Here is a 23,814-nt window from a genome sequence, read left to right as displayed (position 1 = left end):
CAAGACAAGGAAAATGCAACCCCCACAAAGACGGCGATAGGATGAAATACGTGTCGACCGAAAGGGGAAAAGGAATCCACCAATCGGAAAAGGATGATGTTTCCATGGTTACCGGATTGTGTTTATTCGCTTGATAAATGCGCGCATTCTGTTGACTCCTCCTTTCTTGGTTTTCCACCCACGCTTTGTCAAGTTGAGGGTGGCGGTTGAATTGATGAGTGTTAGTTGAAGCTCACACTTGTGGAAAGCATTTAACTTCTTTTTGGGAGAAACGTACTTGAAACATGTAAGATCCTAGTACTAACATACCTTTAATTTTTAGCTTCTGTTCATTAATCTTATAAAGCTATTAGAATTGCAGGGAGTAGTTTTAAGAGCCAGTTCCCTTTCCAAGGGAAGTTATATTGATGTTCTCCGATCAGGCTGAAATTCTCAGGAATTGTTCTTCTATATAAAAAAATAGATTTTTATATTAGGGGGAAGTGGGACAAAATGGTATCATGTCACTAAATATGCAAAATCTCAAAAACGCGCATTCTTCTTTTGACGTTAACTACGTCTTATGGCAATATACTGGGTGTCAATTAAAAATCTAAAATGTTGGGACCGTCACGTTATTATGTTAGAGTTTGAACTAAAGGAAAGCTGCAACTATGAAAATCGACTAAAATTCAAATGCAAAAAATCACTTGGCGTATTTAACGTAATGCGGTCGTGTCTTGTACACAACCCCCTCTGATTTTTTATTTATCCAATATACAACATGTTCCGATAATTGCATCCTTATCTTAACTTCTTAACTAACTCTAATCCTAACTTGAGATTAGAAATTTGGTAAAGGCAAGTACAGTTCCCATTTACAGTTGGGTGTTGTTCATGAGCTTATGAAACTTGGTTAAAAGCATTCTAATTAGTTTTCAAAAATGTTTTTCGGCCTTTCCAAAAATTCTGAAGGAAATTTCAAGTAATGATTCATGTATTCTAATGATTCTTTCTGGAATACCTTTATGAACTTCTGCCCGTAATTTTTCAAGGGATACTCAAAAGAATTCCTTCACATATTTTGTCAAGAAAATCGTAGAGTACTGCAACATTATTACCTCCAATGATTTCACATAGATCACTCTGAAAAAAAAAACATGACAGTGATTATCCCAGGATTTCCTTCAAATATTTTTCACTGAATTGCAAAAATGGAATTTCTCATTAAGTTTCTTCAGAATTTCTACAGCATTTCATCAAAACATCATTGCTGTGGTGCAAACATTTGTCTAATATTTTTTCAAATAATATTTCCAAACTCTATGGATTCTTCTAAACTTCATTCAATGTTCCACATCAATTATTACTACTGTCATTCTGACAGGTATGGTTTTAATTATTCATAATTCAATTTCTCCGGGAAATCTCTCTAAATTTCTTCAAAAAGTCCTGTAGGACATTACACAGAAATTTGATTTTTTTTTTCGGTTATATTAGCATTTTATCAATAAAATCCTAAGAAAAATTTCATCAAAAATACAGGAGTTTTTTCAGAGATCATTGTAAGAATTCATCGATCCATACTGAGAACTCACACACAATTTTTTTTTAAATTTCACGCGGATTTTTCTCAAAATTTCCTTCAAAAATCTGAATCAAATCCTTGACATTTCCCTGAAGAAAATTCTGGAAGAATGACTAGCATTTTTTTTTAGATTTATTTGAGAAATAGTATGAAAAATAACAGGAATTCCGGAATGAATTTTGAATTTCGGAGATGTTCTTAACGGAAATGTTGGAAAAAGTCCTAAGGAAATCAATGGAAAAATAGATGGATATATTTTTTGAGAACATGAGACTCCGTTTGAAAATTTATCCAACGGTCATTGGAGGATTCCAATCTCCGAAGTAGTTTCTATAGTTATCCCCAGAAAAACTCCAGATTGAGTTCTTGGAGGTATCCAAAACTAAATTCTTGGAAGAATTTCGTAGAAAGTTCTTAAAAAATCCCAAAAAAAATCCTGCAGAGATCGTTGGAGTAAGATGCGAAAGAAATACACAGTAAAACTAACAGTAATGCTTGTCGTAATGTTATGGGAAACAAAAAAAAATCCTAAAATCATTCTTAGAAGAATGTCCGTTCAAATAACGAACCAAAATCTTATGACTTATCTTATCTTTTTGTATTCATAATTCATGTGTGGTCTCTTTTTTAATCATGTTCGTTTTTTTTCAGGCAAGAGGTATTTAAAAATCTATGTCTAAGACGGTTAAGGGGCAGGATCCATCATTGATTTCAGAATTTTCAAAAGTAGTTTTTTCGTTCAAAATCGAGAAAATTCACAGGAAAATGTGTTTACTGTATTCTTTTCTCCAACCAAAACACAGTGAACACATTTTATTCGAATAATTTTGAGTTTTGACCAGAAAAACTGCTTTTGAAGTTTCGATGATGACGATTATTACGATGACGGAGCGTTGAACGTTTAACGCTACCAGTTCCAATTTCCGCAAGACAAAATCTAAAAAAATACAACAGCCCTTTAGACAAATTTTGTGGGTGTATCGCTGATGTCCTTTATTCAGAATCCCATTCCAAGGAAAAAAATTACCTTAAGTTCCAATAGACTATTATCTTATCTGGTTATGATGATTAAAGACGCTATCAGATCATTCGATAAAATTAATTGTTTTTTTTTTGCGGAAATCAAAACAAAAATCGACAATTTTTTTATGTTGTTTACCTACACGTTTAGAACAATCTGATAATAAAATGTTTGATTAATAAAACGAAAAATACTTTGAAATCATTTAAATGAATAAATTATTTACATCTAACCACAAATGCTCTGGGTCCGTCGCCAGCTTTTCAGGCGAATCCAGACCTGACCTTATACCCCTCCCAACCCCCACAACCGTAGCACTTATGAGGGCGTCGCTGAGTCGGTGGCCTTTCATTAAGTAAGTGCTGCATCAACATTTCCTTCCCCTTCCTGAGTTACGGTAAAGATGGGCGTGGCCAGAAATAGCAATATTCGTGAACTTGGTAATGTTGTGTAAGATTGGGCCAATGTTTACTCCCTTTTAGCCTTGTTCCTGAAAGCGGTCTTGAGATTATCAAATGGCACATTAATATTGCTAATATCCAATCTACGAAGTATATCATAACTGAATCTATGACAAAAGGTCGAAAGACAATAGGTCGAAAGGACAGAAGGTCAAAAGACAAAACGTCGAAAGGACAAAAGGTCGAAAGAACAAAAGGTCGAAAAACAAAAAAATAATAGACAAACGGTCAAAAATATTTTTTCAAAGAAGGAAAAATTTCCCATCATGCAAATAATTTTCGACCATTTATCCTTTCGACCTTTTGTCCATAAACGACCGTTACTACGCCAACGCTAACGTTGTTAAAAAGAAAAATATTCTGAAATTTATCGTTTTATTTTGTTCTAGTGCTTTGAAGCACTTTTTGTAAATAAATTTTTAGTCATGTAAAATTAAACATTCGCCACTGATTTATATATTTTGAAGAATATCTACAACCTGGAATTGTTTTTATTTTTAACCTGGAAATCTCAAGAAATTTTATTTCTGTAAATGAGTATGCATCCTGTAACCATAGTAAAACTGCACGGATTATGTTGGAATTTGGTATGATCACTCTACGTTGTATACACGCTCAAAAAAGCGTGAACTATCAAAAACACACCGTGAACTATCAAAAATACACCATGAACGTTCTCGGAACTAGGCAACGCGTTCATACATACATGATCTAGTTCACGGTGTATTTTTGCTTGTTGACGAGTTCATGACTGCTGTTCACGGATACGAGAACGGATATTTTTCTGTGTAAACATTAAGATAAACATGGTATAGGGATATTGAAAGTACTTCACATCGAGAAAAACAAGTTTTTCATAAAAATAAGTGATTTTCAAATCGATTTTTTTCTTACCAACTAAACTAGGTCAAAACACTAAATATGAAATTTTAAAGGGCAACTCATGGGCTGTTTTGCGAGTACCGCTACCCCTGGCCAAGAGAGCTGAAATTTACAGGAGTTGTTTTCCTATACAAAAGAAGATATTTGGCAAAATTTCAGATTTTTATATTTGGGGGGAGTGGTACAAAATAATAACTAATGATTTAATATTTATAAAAATACAAAATTGTATATATGTCACATTCGACATTTTCGTCAATCTTGAGGTAATACCGTGGAAAGCCATCAAATGATAAACACTTTCGATCAACTTACTGAAATCTGTGAGATTGTTCTATAAAATTTCGAAAAAAAAAATATCAAGTTGTTTTGTCACATTGGCACATTGACCCTCATAATGTGATAGCAATAAAAAAAATATCTAAAAGAAATGTCACTTACTTGCAAAAGTGATGATGTGGATAACAATAAGGCATTGCACCAATGTTTTCGTTAGCAGCCTCAGCGGTTCAGTTATAAGCGTTATTTCTTCTCACGCTGTTTGGTTGGGAATGTTTTGATGGTATTTTGTAAATAATTGAGTTTAGCTTAGTTTAGACTGACTGCACATATGGCTGCTATGAGACACTGAACTGTTTATATCTTGAATGTAATTTTGACTTTTACTGTCAAATCTGTGAAAGATTATTGAAAATTGCATTTTTGCACAACAGTTGTATACATAAAAAAATATATATTTATATTTTCAGTAAAATCCATTTATAAGTTACAGTAGTTCTTGTGATTTTGTGTATTTTCCGGCACAAACATATTGGGGGTCATTTTGACCCACTTTTCCCTTATGAAAAGTGTAGTTCTGCCAAATGGGTTTCTTTTTGAATAGTAATGAACACATCTTGAAAAACTATAGATTATTATGAGATAGTTGACAAATTTTAAATTGTGCTTATTGTAACTTGTTTACCTGATTCAGTTCAAACACTACAACGAAAAATGTAGCAAATCATGGCAATAAATCCGGACACTTTTAAACCAAAATCTGAACAACTATGGTTTAACATGAAATTGCTAAATTGAACCATGCAAAATCAACTAAATATATCACGTCTTTAATAACTAGTAGAATGCATGTATTCTGTATTCGTTTAAAAATACAAAAGTAAGCATTGTTTGTGATTTAGTTGTTTGTACAGACATGTTTGTGGTTTAATCTGCAATCATCACTGATTGGTTCAATGAATCCGCATTTAACGACGCCACAGTATTGTTCTCATTACATATTACTCATGTGTTGATGATGTTCAAAGTATAATTTCAGTTTTATTTGAAAATTGTGTACTTACGGCATCGAAACAAACGATTCCAATACAATGACCAGATTTAAAAATATTTGGCTTCAATTTTAAACATTTGGATATGTTTATAACAAGGAAAGAATTAAAATAATTTTTCAATTTAGCATTTCACTGGTAAATATTATAAAAGTGTCCGGATATTGGTACCGTCTGGATTTTGATTCACCACGGTACACCACAAATGAAAGCTTTTGAGTTGCCCTACAGAACATCATATTAAATTTTTTGACCTAGTTCGGTTGACAAAAATAAGTCGATTTGAAAAAAAAACTAATTTAAAAAAACGGTTTATTTCGATTTGAAACTTTGAAACTTAATCCAAATACCACGTAAAGTAAACAAGCCAAATTTCATACAAATTGGCGCATTTTTACTATAGCTAGAGCAGTTTAATTGATTTTGTATATTTTTTTTCATATTAAATCATTAGGGCCGTGCGTTTAGTGTTACCAAGTATTTAGCCGCATCAAGTCAAGGAATGTGGGTCCACTGCCGTCCGCACTGCACTTTTCGTCAGGAAAGTATTTCGACTGTGCAACTGGGCGTTGCATGCTAGTCCGTTGTCTAGTGTGGTGCTTTTTTGAAAGGACACAACCGTCCATGGAAGCACTAACGTGTACGTGTCTTTTAAAAATATGATAGCCCATGAGATGCCCTACAAAACGTCATATTATGTTTTTTGACCTAGTTCGATTGGCAAGAAAAAAATCAATTTGAAAACCACTAAAATTTTTATGACAAACTTGTTTTTTTCGATTTGAAGTACTTTTAAAATCCATAGTACCATACTAATCTTAAAGTTTATATAACGTAGCGTAATCATACCAAATTTCAACATAATCCGTGCAGTTTTACTAAAATTATATCAGTTTTTGTGATTTTGCATGTTTAGTGACATGAAATCATTTGGGATCATTTTGTCCCACTTCCTCTTTATTTAAAAATCTAAAATTTTGCAAAACATATTCTTGCATATAGAAGAACAATCTCTGAAAAATTCAGCCTAATCGGAGAACGTCAAAATTTCACCAATTCACTCGGTTCATGGCAGCATCTCTCCATCCTCGACTGCGACCCACGCTCTCCAGGTCCTGGTGCACCTGGCAGTGCTGGATTTGGGCTTTGGGGGGGCTTGGTCAGATCTTTGAAAGGGGGTTCCTAATACAAATTTGAACACGCTTTGGGATTCCACAAACAAACGTATTGAATTTGAGTTTTAAATGAGATGGGTGGTCCAAAGATATGAGGGGCCCAAATTCAAAGGGGTGTAAGTGACATTTTGATCGGTTGATAACTATAAACATTTAAAAGTTCAAAGTTTTAAATAGTTATTTCAACTCGAAGAAGATTGGAGCCTATTTTAGATTCCATATAATTTGTATTAAGTGAAAAAATACGGAAAAATTTCAAAGCTGTTTTCCTTCAAAGCTCCAACTCTCTAGCAAAATTGCATCTTTTAACCTTTCTAATTGTTCTCAATCATGCAAAATAGATCAAGGACACTAACTCATACAATGACAAACATAATTTCATGAATTCTATTCAGAATTATTCTATTTTCATTGATATTTAAAATTACGAGAGCTGAAGTTTTATCAAGAATACGACAATTTTGCCTCAGACAAAGTGCTACTTTTCTCTGAGTGAGATCTTTTAAAAATGTCCTTTTCTTATCCGAATACCACATATCCTCGAAAGATTCCTGCATTCATCAGTATCGCAAAATGAAACGGTTCAAGATACTAAACGAACCGATTATCTGTTATAAATTACTCTTTAAACTTGAAAGAAGAGTTCTTTAATGTTTTTCTATGCTCGGCATTATTAGCATCAATTTTTTAAATCCAATTGATTAATTTTCTCTTCTATTCCTAGTTTTTAATCCTTTCAAATTGTTTTTGACCATTGGCTTTGGATGGATCTTTTTAAAACCAAAAAAAAAGGAAAATTCCTTATGTAATCAAATGATTCCATTAAGTACAAGTTTCCAGTTTTTTGGAGCCGCTACTTTTTCGAAAAAAAAAACATAGTATTTATAATTCATTGATTAAACTTAAAGTTAACTAAGCCTTTTCTGAAAAAAACTTAATTATTTTCGGCATACACAATAGAAAATTACTTAAAAATACTGACTACTGCGTCACCACAGAATTTCCCATACATTTCAAGTTTCTGGTTGTTTGGCAAATATGTTTAAATTTAAGTTTGGTTGAAAAGCAATAGACTTGAAAAGTACGTAACAGATTTAGCCGTATTTTTTAAAGATTCTGCAAAAACTTGAGGCGCATTTTTAAGCCCAATATGTTTTTAAAACTATCTTGAAAAGAATTAGGAAGATTTTGGCTCAAAAACCATATTTTTTTATAATTGATGGATAAAAATTGATCAAACCATACTGTGAGTTTCAGATATAAGGAAAAGAAAAATTCTACTAATATATTCGAATGTTGCCTTCAACGATTAAAATATATGTCTAAAGAAAAAATATTGCAAAGTTTTTCAAAATGTTTTTGTACTTAGTTTTGGTTCCTCGGGGGACCCCTCTAATCGAGCGGCCCGGGGCATTTCCCCCTTGGTACCCCCCCCAAATCCGGACCTGGCACCTGGTCAATCCAACTAGCGCGCTCCGACCGGATTCGTAGCGAACACCATATTTACAGGGTTGTTGTCCGGCATTCTTGCAACATGCCCTGCCCAGCGTATGCTTCCGGCTTTAGCTACCTTCACGATACTGGTTCGCCGTAGAGTTGAGCGAGCTCGTGGTTCATCCTTCGCCGCCACACGCCGTTCTCCTGCACGCCGCCGAAGATCGTCCTAAGCACTCGGCGTTTGAAAACCCCAAGAGCTTGCAAGTCCTCCTCGAGCATAGTCCACGTCTCATACCCGAAGAGGACTACCGGTCTTTTGAGCGTTTTGTACATCGTGCATTTGGTGTGGGGGTGAATCATTCTTGACCGCAGTTTTTTCTGGAGCCCTTAGTAGGCCCGACTTCAACTGATGATGCGTCTTCTTATTTCCCGACTAACAATGTTGTCAGCCGTTAACAAAGATCCGAGGTAGACGAACTCGTCCACCACCTCGAAGGCATCCTATTCTATCGTGACACTGCTTCCTAGGCGGGTCCTGTCGCGATCAGTTCCGCCAACAGCATGTACTTTGATTTCGACGCATTTACCATTAGCCCGACTCTTGTTGCTTCGCGTTTAAGGCGGGTGAACAAATCTGCCACCGTTTCAAATTTTCTCCCAATAATGTCCATGTCGTCCGCGAAGTAAACAAATTGACTGGATCTCGTGAAAATTGCGCCTCGACTCTTATGTCCGGCTCTCCGTATGACACCTTCAAGCGCAATATTGAACAACAGGCACGAAACTCTGGCACCCTGTCGTAGTCCCCGCCGAGACTCGAACGAACTTTAGTGTTTGCCCGAGATCTTCACGCAGTTTTGCACACCGTCCATCGTTGCTCTAATCAATCTTGTGAGCTTCCCGTGAAAGCTGTTCTCGTCGTTAATAATTTTTTTTAAACCTCAATCTACTCTTGTTGGGTACAGTTTTAAAATGTGTATAAATCAGATTTTTATCTTCACTAGTTTTGAAATGGCAGTATGGTAAAGTCGTGCCCATACTTCCTGGGACACCCTAAAATTGAATGAAATCATTGTAAGTATATCTTGATTATGAATGGCTGAATGAATGGCTGAAACATGAAAAAATGGGTCCACATTTAATGCGCTGAAGAATCTTATTAACTACCAGTTTCATAGCATCCATCTATCAAGTAGGTAAGTTGCTCATTACACTCTTCGAGCAGCGACTGGACAAAAATATATACCATATTTCATGGAATCGCTCGCAATTATATTTCAAATATGTTTATGGCAACCGGCAGTACAGAATCCCCAAAAATGGTTGTGCAAATTAAAGGTCGTAACTTTTGACTGCACGGTATTTATGGCTTCATTGAGGTAATGAATTCCTTCATTTGTTCCATTCGGTTGCCCAAAATGTTAATGCAAGCTCAAGGATGATCGAGACATGGCTGCAGAAATCCTGAGCTATTCAAATTAGGAGCATTGCCAAAAATTGAAATAATAAAAATCCTCCATGGGTTTTAGGGTGGCATAAAAGAAAATCCTTGAGCAACATGCACACAAAAGAAACATTTTTTTCCGTATTGGACAGAGAAAATGGAAAAGAAGCAAAGAGAACTAGACATAATTTGAATAAAATATCTTTGCATGCATTCTTTCTAAAGGGTGGCATTTTAATTCGGTGCTACATTTCTACATGTATATCGTTTCTTTTATTTTTAAACCCACCAGCCAAACGAACAAAAGATGGTAGGTTGAGCAATTCAAACAAAGCTACGTTTCATTTAGATGGGTGAGGCACAATTATTCTTATTCAACTAGACTCTGCTAAAGATTCTCGCTATAATGGAACATTTTTTGACTCAATAAAAGTGAGTAAATATCTGGTACCTTTCCATCGACACAAACATTCAGCAGTATTGGCGGTTAATCTCTATGTACATTCACGCCAATTAAGCAATTTGATAGGCTACACCCTATCAATTACAACCCTCGTGTTCGAAAATGCTCCCTCGATAGAACGCTGCAACATGAATAGAGTAACTGTACAAGAGCCGTGATGTCCTCTTATATGACCGCAGGAAAAAAAACGCTGAAAGAGAAATTGTACGTTTTATGGTCCTGTGTTATCAATAAACACATCAGTAAGCCATTAGCAACCCCGAATCGATGTAACCGAAGTTATAAAAGACGTTGCTCATGCAGGCAAACATGCACGGGGATGATGACAGCTACCGACCGGATTTACATCGTGAAAGCCACAAGTCAATGGCTATAAAAAAGAACCCTTGGTCCTGTTCTATTTCTGGCGAAATTTCCATCGATACACATTGTCTGGTAACAATTTGTTGGGCGAGAAACGCATCATTCAAATACATTACAAGAATACTAGAGCATTCAATTTTAGATGAATTACGTTGCAATGTAGCCATCAAAATTCATCACCGTCATTGGGTTTTCTGTTTCAGGTATGCTTGTTGTTTCATTTCTCTACGATTGCACAATTAAAGCTCCTTTAGTATCGGTGCGACAATTATTTGTTGTAGGAAAAATGTACCATTAGTGGTGCACCTTAGGAAAAATGACGGGCTATTTGGCCAAGCTTAGTTTATTTTGTAGCTGAGATTCGTGAGCTTTAATTCCACCGGTCAAAGATTTTTTCAAAAATGCTTACCACACGATAAACACATGCAAAAATACTCAATTGGCAATGGAAGCTCTCAGTTAATAACTGTGAAAGTGCTTAGAATCAGGCTCTGTCCTAATTGCGACGTAATGCCAGAAATAAGTGCCAGTCTATTCATCGAACAGATGATCGTCCATTAGTAACGTAAGGGGTCCATGCTCGGTAGTATGATTCAAAGAAAAGAACCTTATCAGTACCGTAAAACGGGGTAACTTTGATAGTTTTTTCGAAGAAAACTTCAATATTTATGCATGCTGTTCCAAAGAATTACAATTTATATTTTTAAAACCAGTACTGACATCCTAGCTATCGATTGCACTTGATAGATTGCCAAAAGATTTATTCTGAATGGATATATAATTTTTCATATAATCGAAAGTCGGTTTTCTGTTTTGGGGTAACTTTGATAACACTGCGGAACACGGTTTTGTCTCAAGAACCAGAATACCGCTATTTACTAAATGAAGGGTTGCTGAGTCCATTGCACATTGGTCCACGGAACGAAATTAAGTGGAAAAAATTAATAACTTGAAAAATATAAGAGATAGGGTTTTGGTGTCTTCTGAACATTTGTTTGTCTGGTTAAGGCGCGTCCTAAGTGTCCTAAGCGCCAAATTTCATAGCTTTCGGAATTCGCTCTCAAACTTTTTTATTTCAAAAGATAGCGCAACAAAATGTTCTACAATATTGAAGATTATAGAAAATGAAGATTATATGAAAACTTTGTAGAACATCATTTTTTTCTATATCTGATAGTTTTAGAGATATAAGTCACTTTAGAACTTTATGGTCAAAAATCGGTTTTTCCTCAATACTAACGAAAATGTCAATTTTTCAGGCCTAGGGTGCAGAGCTACTTGGGCACTTCCATGATTCACTTTGGCATGGGGGGTTTTTCTCAGTCGAATAGTCTGAAACATTGCAATAAGAAGCACTTTCATATGACACATATTTTGGCAAAATATGAGATCTGTAGCTTTCAAAAAACCCCACTGCCGAAGTGAATCAAAAGTGCCAAGAACAGGATCCGGCTCCCTACTATGTTCTGAAGAGTTTTAGATATGAGCAAAATACACATTTTCTCTGAAGACGTCATACCTCTAAATCATATGAAAAGATATAAGCGTTTTTGTAGTTTTTTCACCCACTTTTCCAAGCGTAACATTTCAAAATGGCGCAAGTGAAATCAAAAACTTTTCCCGTTACTTGAATAAGGATATCTTAAAGTGCATTTGAGGAAAATTTGGTGATAGTGATTTTTGATTTTCTCTAATAAGGCCGGAACAAATCTTAAAATCTTCTTTTGTCACCTTCCACCAAAATGTGTCAAGGGGGGGGGAAAGTCATCATTTTTCAATTCATATATCCGTCAAATCAAAATGTTTGAATAATAAACACGACATTTTTTTTATTCTTAACATCGATCGCGTAACATTTTTCATAAAACGGCTTTCAAATTGTACTCTAGCTATTAACAATTTTAAGAAGACTGCGAAAATGTTGCACTTATATGCAACTTAAAACTTGAAATCATATTTAGATTATTTCAATTTGGTCCAACATGTATGCAATATTCCCGGTCTTTTCGTTATGGAAATTTCCTTGACTTCCCTGGGCGTTAAAGGTCATCGTACCTGCCACATGATATACGAATGCGAAAATGGCAACTTTGGCACTGAAAGCTCTCAGTTAATAACTGTGGAAGTGCTCCATAAGAACACTAAGCTGAGAAGCAGGCTCTGTTCCAGTGGGGACGTAATGCCAAGAAGAAGAAGAATCCATGTAAATCATAAAAAAAATCTATTTTCATAGGCCACACTGCTACAGTAAAACAAACAAATTGAGAACTTGTAATCCAATAACACATGTTATCTCATGTAATACAGTAAAGACGAAAAACAAAACAAGCAAAAAACACGGAAAATAATGAATATCAACACTGAAAATAAGATAATTTATTTATTTTCCCCTTCTGACTTTTTGAAAATTTTGAAGGGGGGGGGAGACAAAAGTAAAATTTCAAATTTGTTCCGGCCTAAATGTGTTCTGAATTATCCCTTAGTTTTACTTAGAAAACAGATTTCCTTTACTTCTTGAGATTCTTATTCAATTACAGTATAACATTTTGTAATACATTCAAAAATACTGAATCATTCTTAGCATGAACAAGAAGTTTGTAGATGTTTATCATGCCTATTTTTATTCATATCGTTAATAATTACAGTGATTTTCGTTCTTTGCCATACAATACCGTCAATGGAAGGAAAACTCGCCGAATTTAAATGAAGTCCTGCCAATATAAGCTGAAGCTTTCACTAGATTGGACAATGCCAATGCAGTTGCATTTCCTTTTTTTAAGTTTGTATAAGTGTTTTTTGAACTAGACAATACTTAACTATGTCAATTATATGCACTCGGCCTCCGTATGAATAGAACATTGGAAAATAAACATTTGATTAAAATCTCAAAAATATTAAAAACTACTTATTCGTCAAGTTTTCCTTCCATTGACGGTATTTTATGGCAAAAAACGAAAATCTCTGTAATTATTAACGATATGAATAAAAATAGGCATGATAAACATCTACAATCTTCTTGTTCATGCTAAGAATGATTCAGTATTTTTGAATGTGTTACAAAATGTTCGACAGTAATTGAATAAGAATCTCAAGAAGTTGAAAAAATCTGTTTTCTAAGTAAAATTAAGGGATAATTCAGAGCACATTTATTAGAGAAAATCAAAAATCACTATCACCAAATTTTCTTAAAATGCATTTTAAGATATGCTTATTCAAGTAACGGGAAAAGTTTTTGATTTCACTTGCGCCATTTTGAAATGTTACGCTTGGAAAAGTGGGTGAAAAAACTACAAAAACGCTTATATCTTTTCATATGAAAATTTTAGAGGTATGACGTCTTCAGAGAAAATGTGTATTTTGCTCATATCTAAAACTCTTCAGAACATAGTAGGCCTGAAAAATTGATATTTTCGTTAGTATTGAGGAAAACCCGATTTTCGACCATAAAGTTCTAAAGTGACCTATATCTCTAAAACTATCAGATATAGAAAAAAATGATGTTCTACAAAGTTTTCATATAATCTTCATTTTCTATAATCTTCAATATTGTAGAACATTTTGTTGCGCTATCTTTTGAAATAAAAAAGTTTGAGAGCGAATTTCGAAAGCTATGAAATTTGGCGCTTAGGACACTTTTGCATATAACACGACAAATGTTCAGAAGACACCAAAACCCTATCTCTTATATTTTTCAAGTTATTAATTTTTTTTCCACTTAATTTCGTTCCGTGGACCAATGTGCATTGCCGTTTTCAGAAATATCATGGCACGTCTAGTTTTTGAGATATTGACTGTTGAAAATGCTTAATTTGACTGTTTCAAACAACTTGCATGCACGTTTTTCAACTTGTACGGCAATTTGTTTGCTCAATTTGTCACAGAATTCAAACTTTATGTATAGAACAATAATTATCAACGAAGTTCATAATATTTTCGATGGTAAAATGTTATTTTTTGGTGGTTCAGAAAAGTATTGTATTTTGCCATATAAGAGAAACGAAGAATTTTATATGAAAACTGCAAACATGTTGGAAAAAAACAATTTAAGCTAAATTTTATCGTAAAATTTCAACTGATTTGTATCTAAATTAAAAGTTCAAGTCCTAAGCATGTTTGGTAGATTATAGCACAAAAAAGTTAGATAAATCATACCTTAAATTTCATGTGAACATCAATAAAACCAGTGTTTAATACAACTTTGGCAACCTGTAGCTAAAAATTTTGACGTGCTGCAACATTTCTGAGATCGGCATTAGATTCAGCGACCCAAAATCTACTAGAAACACATAATTTGATCCTTGAGACACGCGAAAGTGTCATTTTTGTTACGCTGTGTAATGGTGTATCAATCGAACAAGATTGAATGAATTACGAAACATTTATAGGGCGTTGCATACCTCTAGGCGTTTAACGCTATATGGAAATTTCTGACTTAGATTACAAAATTGGTCCTAGTTTGTAAAAATGGTTTTCGCTAAGAGATTCGAGACCTAATTAATGTTCTACTATAACTAGGCTGTCATGGGTAAGTGACGAACTCATTATGTTTTTATTAAATAGTGGTCGTAGAACAGATTGTTTGTGAGCGTTGTAAAAATGCTAAAATCTTGTAAATTTTTAATCTTTGAATAAAAATTCTCAAATGCACTTGATTCTAACGAAAATAGCTTTGGCATGAAGTGTCATACTAATACTTTTTACTTTTGTAGTTGTTTTTCTTAACTGATTGACAGAAACTTCCTCATTTCGTTTAATATGTTGGGGGTCTTGCACTATCAAAGTTACCCGCATTATCAAAGTTATCCTGTTTTACGGTACCGGTAATTTATTTTTGAATTTCAAATTATGTCATTGAAATATCCGCTGTGAAGTGAAGAAGTGAAGATCACAATCATCTCAGAATGAGGGTCAAAATGCAAGTTACTTTATCCTAATAAGTTTACTTTAAATTATCTAGAATTCCGCATGAAAACGGTTCATTATTTTCTGATTGCATGGTTTTTGGTTATAGATTTTATCAATCTTTCACAATATTTTCATTTATGTGAATTTCACATCGTTTAAAAAAGTTTCCTTTAATTTCACATCGTTCAAATCAATTTTCTAATGTTTAACCAAGGATAATAATAAACTAAGCTCTGATTGAGGTTTTGTAAATTGTACGGTTAAAAATATTTATTACGAAAAATTAGCAAAAATTGCGAATTACCTATTACAAGAATGTCAGATTGGAAAATAAGGTTTGACTTCCTTTATTTTCAAAGCATAATAATTATTCCGTATAGTATTAATTATTGTTCAATACAAATGTGTAGATTTTTTTTTTTGAAAAAAATGTTTTGGCAATTAGTTTTGCATATACAAAATAGATATATCTAAAGGGAAAAAAGGAAAACCCCAATTTCCTCATATAAAACCATTTTGATTTTAAATAATTGAATGTGTTTAGTGCCGTAGCATGTTGTTGGCCAGGTTTGCACCTGATAAAGGCACCAGCCTGATGGGGGCGCCAAAATGCGTCACGCATTTGCTAAATTTTGAAAGAGATTACAAAGAAATGGCAGTCGATTGCAATTCAATTTTAACGTCTTCCAATCTATTTTATTCCTCGGGAGTAGTGATGATTTACTAGTTCGAGACCAGTAAAACCAGCTCAGATAATTTTGTTTTCGAAAATATTCATTTGAATACGATTTATTCGTGCTGTTCGGAATTTGAACCAAGGTGTTCGGAATTTGAACCAAGGTGTTCGGAGTATGAGACAGAATGAACACAGTGTTCGGCATTCGAATCAAAATGCTGTTCCATACTTTTACGTATAAACAATACTACACAAGTTTAAATAAACAATTTTATCGGCACATCCAACAGCTAACAAGTAGTCTTTGAGGAGAAATTAAAATTTGCACAAATATCAGCAAATTTATGCCTATCAGATGCATATGAAATCATTGTTGGGATTAAGTGTTCGGAATAAGAGTCAAAACTGTATATTTATTGTTTTCAATATATAAATTTGCTATTTAGTTCCTTGCCCGAAATAAGGATATACGTGTTTTTGGATTTTTTGATTAGGGTGACCTTTTCCGAATTAGGTTGACCAGAAAAATCGCGATTTTGCTAAATTTGTATTTCTAAAAAAATATAACGAACCTCTTGTAGACTAGAACGTGACTAGTTGGCCCACTCTATAAGAGACTATAAAGTGTCTATTTATGCCACACAGATAAAGCAAAATAGCATTAATGGTAGCTATTTTGAGGCCACCTGTTCTAGATGTATGTCGCTTCATCTTGAAAATGATTTTATCATAACGTCGATCTTGCCGGATTGATTCCAACGTACACAAAACAAAATAAGATTGAAAACACGTCTGTGATAAATTAATTTGTAGTGCTTGTTAATTGAAGTAATTTATTAGGATATAGAACTCACATTTTTAGTGCCGAGTGAGATTTACTGTGAAATGTGATGAAAAAGAAGCAAAATTGCGTGTGCCCCTTCTGAGAGTGGTATAATTTTAGTTTTTTAGCGTTTGCTAAAATAAATCTCCATGTGATGAATAAAACATATTCAGCAGTTCTTGGTTTGCTTGGGCAGTAATTGTGCTTCAAATTATATTTGATCAATTCAACCATCATTCCATGGCATTTTATGATAAAGTAAATGAGGATTTTTCAATTTGAAAATAGTTAAATTGTGCCAACCGAAGTGAAATTAATATGGCGGGACCATAAATTGATAAGTTTTTATCGACAAATGCTGTTTTGTCACCATAAAAACACAAATGAGAGTACACTGTTATGATTCGGCATTTGTGCATGTTAAATTGCCTTAATTAATCCTGATTGAAGACGATTCAGCTCTTTTTTGCTTTTTGTGGTAGCCAAGCAGCATTCAACTATGTTTGACAGCTCGGGCGTGTTGTTATGAAGAATATATGCAAAAATAGTGAAAAAATGATTTTAGTTTCGCATTTTCCAAAGGCAATAAGTGTTTTTGGGTAATTACGCAACGTGGATGATGTTATGCTGGTGTAGTGAGTAATAAATTCGCAATGCTAATGCTGTTATTGCATCTTAAGAGCCCAAATACTGATCTAAGAGGAATAAATAATGTAAGCTATCAAGACACAAGTGCAAGTCAATCAGTTTAAAAGCAGCTTTAATGGCAACAAGGTGTATTATATCAATCTTTTATCATAGCAGCAACAAATAAGTGTCATTCAGCCACTACAAGTATTTTCAATGAGGTATTATAGGCTGAAATAATATTGGTTTTGTAGCCACAAAATTTTGATTTTATATTTTTCCTCTGAAAGGTTTTGAAAACAACTAAGAGCTGACTTACAAAGTATCATCTTTTCATCATTCATTCATTTTTCATCATTCATCAGCTATTATAGCATTCATGTAACTGTCATAAAACATTAATAAATCCACACGAATGCAACATTGCTGTGGAATTGTTACTTGGGCATTGTGCTTGGTCTGCCAACTTGCAAACCCAGAAGGACTTCCATCCGTATGACAACACCCTTTGACGTCGATGTCAAACGTAAATGATTGGCAGAAAACGTGCAGACTATCTACTAAGTGCTTTTCTAAAATATCCTAAATCTACTGTTTAACTGAACCCATTAATACCCAAATTTTTATTTTCGATCCAAGTATCATTTTTCGTCATCTCAAATCGATGTAATCACGTTTTGGACAATGATTTATTTTTATTCGCAAATTTATGAATTTTGGTTTTCCATTTTTAAAATTTTTAATTTTGAGCATCCCTATCCTTTTTCATTTTTTCTTGAAGCCTTTCATAAGTACCGATTTTTGACAATACAAAAAATTTGAGTTTTCCAGTACTTTTGAAAACATAAAATTTCTATTTTTTTCTGGAACATATTTTTATTTTTCGTGTAACTAACGGAAAGTTCGATATGAAACTATTTAAATTCTACCAAGCTCTTCTTCTGTGACAGGTTGATTGTAGAAAAACATAAAATATATAAAGTTTTGCATTAAACGTTAAATTAGACTCAGGCATTTGTAGGTTATAAAAGAATACAATTTTTAAACATTTTTCAAAAATACAAAAATGTTTCAAAAGTCTTATAAAACTTTCCTTATATGCGTGTAATGGCCCAAGGTTAAAGCCAAAAATAAAATCATTTCGATTTCCAAGCTAAGAAAAAATACAATTTTGTATAAAAGATACCCTGTCTAAAGGCGGGGCTGGGTATTAGAGGGTTAAGCTATTATTATGTAATACATTAATTTCTTAAGATCCACTTAAATTTACCTACTTAGACTATAATGTTAATCTTAAACTTAGCGTATCTCAGGTGAGAAAATTTTTACATGCAATACGGAAAGTGTACTTATTGATATTTTTTGTTCATAGCTCTCAGCCATCAACGGCTGCAGTACACTATTCGAAGTAATCATCTTACATTTTTTTTCACAATAACGGTAAGAATCTGACATTAGTAAATTATCAGTAATTAAACAAATCACCTACTACTATTGTATGTGTTGTAAAACAGCTAAATCTGCTCACCGAGCAGTTGGAATGCTAATGACAAGTTCGTTGAAGAGTAGTAAAATTACTAAAAGCAAGATGCATAATCAATCAAGATGTTTATCTAATATCTAATAATATCTAATTTCTAGGAATTTGTAACTCTTTAATACAATAAAGTGTTGATGAACTCGGTAATTTTGGTGACCACCTCAGATATTCTTTCAACAAAAACCATTTTGAATGTAAATAGTAGTATGTGTTTTTCACTTTATTGAAATATAAGACATATCACGTGAAGAAATGGGGACGGACCTGGTGTAGTGGTTAGAACACGCCTCTCACGCCGATGACCTGGGATCAAATCCCATCCCCGAGATAGTCACTAAAAATTTCAGTGACGACTTCCTTCGGAAGGGAAGTAAAGCCGTTGGTCCCGAGATGAACTAGTCCACGGCTAAAAATCTCGTTAATAAAGATAGAAAAAAAAAATATCACGTGAAGAAATTCCTAAGATTTACCAAAATATGTTTTTTTTTGCACACTGTTTAGCTGTTTGGCTGTTATACAAAAGGTCAACAAATTTGACAAAACCGAAATGACCACCCTTTAATTTTAGCATATACAAGCGATCAGTGATTTAAAATTGAAATTCTAACGGTACCCGACCGATGGCGGCCTGGTTTCAGCGAGAATTGCTCTTGTGTCAAAATACCTTCGAAGTAAGATTATTTTATAGTTTTCGATAGCGCCATAGAGAGTTTCAATTAGACGTGCAATCTCAACATCACTTTTGTATGTTTTTGATAATGTGAACCCAAACTTTTGCATGGTAGTGTAGGTAGTCAAAGCATCATCCAAACCGTTAAGGACTTCTCCAAATATTGCTGTGTGCGTTTGAAATGTCAAATATCAAATGCGGACACACCAAACGCGGTAAGATTTTTAACTAGGTAGGCGAAGTCAAAGATGGTTTTCGTTGCTTGGTTGGCGGTGATATGGATCATGGTTGCTTTGGTTACTTTGTGTTACCGCATTTGAAGCCCAGTTGAACTGAATTTGCACGTCAAACGCAAACAGCAATACATCAAGTGTTAAATATGCTTGGCTAAATAATGCTTCTTCATATTTTTTCCATATAAATCTGAAATATTTTATCGATCACTCGACACTGAAGAAGTCTGTAAGTCGCAGACGAAATAGGCCTATCTGTCAAGATAAAGGTGTTTGCTCGCCTTACTAGTGATTTTAGTTTTTTTTTTTTTTTGCAAAAAGTGAAGTGTTAAAGTTCAATTAGTAGAAAAAAATGTGTTCACTATGTTTCGGTTGGAGATTAGAATACAGTGAATACGTTTCCATGTAAACTTGTATGTTTTTGAATAAAAATTCATTTTGACTGACGAATTTTGCCTCCTGTTGATTTTTTTGCCTTGGCAAAAACACCGAGTGCATCGATTCTAAAACACGGTCATAGAAAGCCCAGTTACATTAGAGAATGTTATTTTCAGCTGCATGTTGAATGTTGAAGGAATGATGTATTCCATGGATAAGAAATAAAAGTACGGCTCTTACCTAAAATTAGTTTCACATTTTTGTCTCGTTGTGAAGAATGATTAAAAGTACGTCGACATTCATAATGTCTAGTTTTAGTAATGACGGAAAAAGGAAGGTAGGTATATATTAACATTATATGAACCAGGAATAAGGGTTTATGGGACGAGTCTGGTGTAGTGGAAAGAACGCCTCTCACGCTAAGGACCTGAGATCGAATCCCATCCGCGAGTTAGTAGATCGCTCCTCGTGACTTGATGATATCAAATAATGGGTTTTAAGCACATAATCACAATACTTCTAAAAAATGGACGCAGTGATCTCACACCGGACAGAAGAAGCACATGATTGTGGCGATTTGGGGTAATAAGGTTCGGAAATGTGTCAAAGAGTCAATACATTACAAATAGAGTGTCCATTTCCTGGCCGTTTTGTATCCTGGGATGGCCACTCTAATAAAAAAAGATAGAGTAGTGGACCTATGATTTGTGCCAAGAAATGTGTAAAATATTGAGAAGATGTGTCAGTTATAAGTTCATAGTCTGAGATTCCATGAACATGATTTTTACCATTTGCATAAGGATAACGAAGAACTTCAAAAAGCACCAAGTTTTCGAACGCGTTTTGCAAGGTGAGAAGTAAATGCATATACTATAAAATTCTCCGTATTGAAATGTTGTGACATAAACCAAACTTTAAAGTATATATATATATTTATATATATATATACAGGGTGTTTGGTTCCATGTTTTTAATAATTGGAGGGTAGATAGGTCTCCATGAGATATGAAAAAGTGCCCATGGAACATAGGGTCGCAAATCACTGCTAAGTGAGTTATTCACAATTTTAAGATTTTCAACTTGTTCATCTTTGGAACCTCATATCTAATTAACTATGCGTCATACATTTAATCTCAGCGCATGAATCGAAAGCTTATGATCTAATCTATCTTAGTTTCTTGGACGTAATTTTTGTAGAAAATGATTCAAAGGCTCAAATTACGAAAAGTTTGCAAAAAGTGACGGAAAAATCAGCATTTTTCGACGTATTTTTATGAATTTTATTAAAATTATCGTAATTAATGTTAAAAAAATTCTTCTACAAAATATGCATTAACTTGTTAGCTACCAAAGTGTCTTTGAGAGCAAAAGTGTATCTCTTGTAGATTCGTCACAATATCATGTTGAAAGTTGTGCTTCAAAGAGCAAAAAAATCAAAATAAATATCGGCTGATAACTCTATTCGTTCGTCCGTTCGTGTGTTGATGCCTCCGCGTGTGGATGAAGTGCTCGGAAACGACAGATGTCGGTCGTGCCGCAGCGAAGGGGAAATGAAATCGCTTCGCAACATGCGCCATTTTTTCTTCTCTTCGCGGCGTTTGGTTTGCAAACAGACGCATAAATAAGTTTAGTGCGGTCGCTGCACGACCACCGCAGTAGCGAAAGTGTGTTCATAAAGACTGATCCCTTTAAATTCCTCGCACTAGTAGCTGAGCTACGGTGCAGAGCAGATGGGGGGTGCGCTTGCGCGTGTAGCGAGGACTCAATTTATGCATTTCTCGCCTATGAAGTGGAACTTTTGATGCATTTTGAAGGGTTTTAGGTCGTCTATTAATTACATAGAGGTGGACAAGGGAGAGTAGAATTTATGACGTGCCATTCACGCCGTTGTAAAAGTACAACACTACCAAGTAAACCTCGCCCGTGATACACAGCACGAGCGAGGTAAATTCTTAGGTTCAATAAAGTAATTTAGGTATCGCACTAATGCTCAGCGTGAACTGTTGGAGCAGCAGGATGAAATATCTCACAAAATTAGTGACCGTCTATCCTACTACAGCTTGGTTTTCTGTATAAGGTTGCTTACAAATTATGTTCAATAGATCAATAATCTCTCAGTTAACTATTTTTATAAAATCAAATAATAGACCTACATGTAATATTTCATATAATTTTCAGTGTCGTATCCAGAAAATTGCTCAGGGGAGACGAACGACGCAAAAAAGTGGATATTTTTACAAAAATTGGGATGGCTTAAGACGGTTCAACCACATCATTTTGTTTTTCTTTTATCCAGCAAAATAATAGAATAACTGCATAAAATTAAGAATTTCTTTTGAAATTGAGACTTTGGCAGTTTAATAGGTTTTATGTGCAGTCACAACAATTAAAAGTCACAATTTGTAGATCAGTTCTTTTCTTAAAAAATGTTTGCAATGTTTGTAATATGAAATCAAATATTTTGAAAAAAAAAAAAATCAAATAATTCATCAAATTCCAACATTTTTACTTCATTATTGAAACAATTTATGATAGATTGAACGAAAACGACACAATTTTATCAAGCAGGTTGATACTTTTGTACAAGAATAATAAAATATAAATAAACCTTTTGTTATGCTCTAAATCAAATAGTAATCAGATCAGTACCCAAATATTTGTAGTTCAAAATTCCATTTTTTTCTCTCTCTCTCTCTCTCTCTCTCTCTCTCTCTCTCTCTCTCTCTGTTGAGTTACTGAGTCTTATTTTTTTAAATTTGAATTAAAACCAAGAGAAGTGTTAATTTTGAACGATAACATTTGAAATATTTGCAGTTTGCTCTAATAGATGGAAAATTAGAAATCAAATTGAATATAATTTAACAATTAAATGTATTAAAATGAACTTAAAACAGTCACAGTCACAATTAGAAATTGAAGCTCTTTCCAAACTTTAGTCAAGTTTTAATCATCAAGTTAACTGTAACTCTAGCAATGGCAAAATCATTTGAAATTTGACTCATGGAACATATTCAAGGCATAAATGTGTATGATTTTACACGAATTAAATTAAAAAAAAATACCTGCTGGAAACCCACCAAAACCCGGAAATATGAGAATATGTCATTTTTCAAACAAAACTAGTTTCATGTTATTTAAATCTCCCACAGCAATTTAAGGATGCTAATGGTTGTCACTATGGCAAGCCTGTAAAATTTCGTGAAGGGAAATATCCTTCATCATTTTAGTAACAGAACCTCCGAAATGTCAAGAAGGCGAAAGTGTACACACGACACGTAGCAAAACATTTTTTGGGATGAACAATATTTCATTAATAGTATGTCTCACTATCAAGAACTTTGGTGATCACTAAAGCCTCTCACTAATTTGAATTTCAAATCCAAATGTTTAATTTTAAAAATAGAATTCAATTCACATTTTCAAAACTGGATAAGCCAAACATGCTTTTAAAAACGTTTTTCGTATTTCAAGTAGTTTCACACCAAAAACTTGCTCCAAAATCCACTAAGGTGGAGAGGGAGGGAGGGTTGACCCTCAAACACACCCCCTCCCACTGATCACTTGTTTCTGTTTTGTAGACAATATGATCTTAATTTTCTTTCTGGCGTTATGTCCCAACTGAGACAGAGCCCTGCTCCTCAGCTTAGTGTACTTATGAGCACTTAGATAGTTGTTAACTGAAAGGTTTTCTCAGCCAAAGTTGTTGTTTTGTATGTGTATATGGGCAGAGGCATATACGTTTTAAATATTTTATATGGGACAAAGTCCACGAGACCCCTCCCAGCTCTGAAATTCTTTGGAAATGAGCATGTAGCTTA

General features: G+C 34.1%; 1 protein-coding gene across 2 annotated transcripts in view; it reads left to right on the top strand.

Annotated features, from left to right (window-relative positions):
• Positions 1 to 23,814, top strand: part of LOC5568335 (DNA-binding protein D-ETS-3) — a 306,381-nt gene that overhangs the window by 31,367 nt on the left and 251,200 nt on the right. The gene's annotated exons all lie outside the window — the stretch shown is intronic.

This window comes from Aedes aegypti, chromosome 2 (genome assembly GCF_002204515.2).
Source record: "Aedes aegypti strain LVP_AGWG chromosome 2, AaegL5.0 Primary Assembly, whole genome shotgun sequence".
Lineage (NCBI taxonomy): Eukaryota > Metazoa > Arthropoda > Insecta > Diptera > Culicidae > Aedes > Aedes aegypti.
The sequence above is the reverse complement of the archived record's forward strand: the minus strand, read 5'-3'. Positions and strand labels throughout refer to the sequence as shown.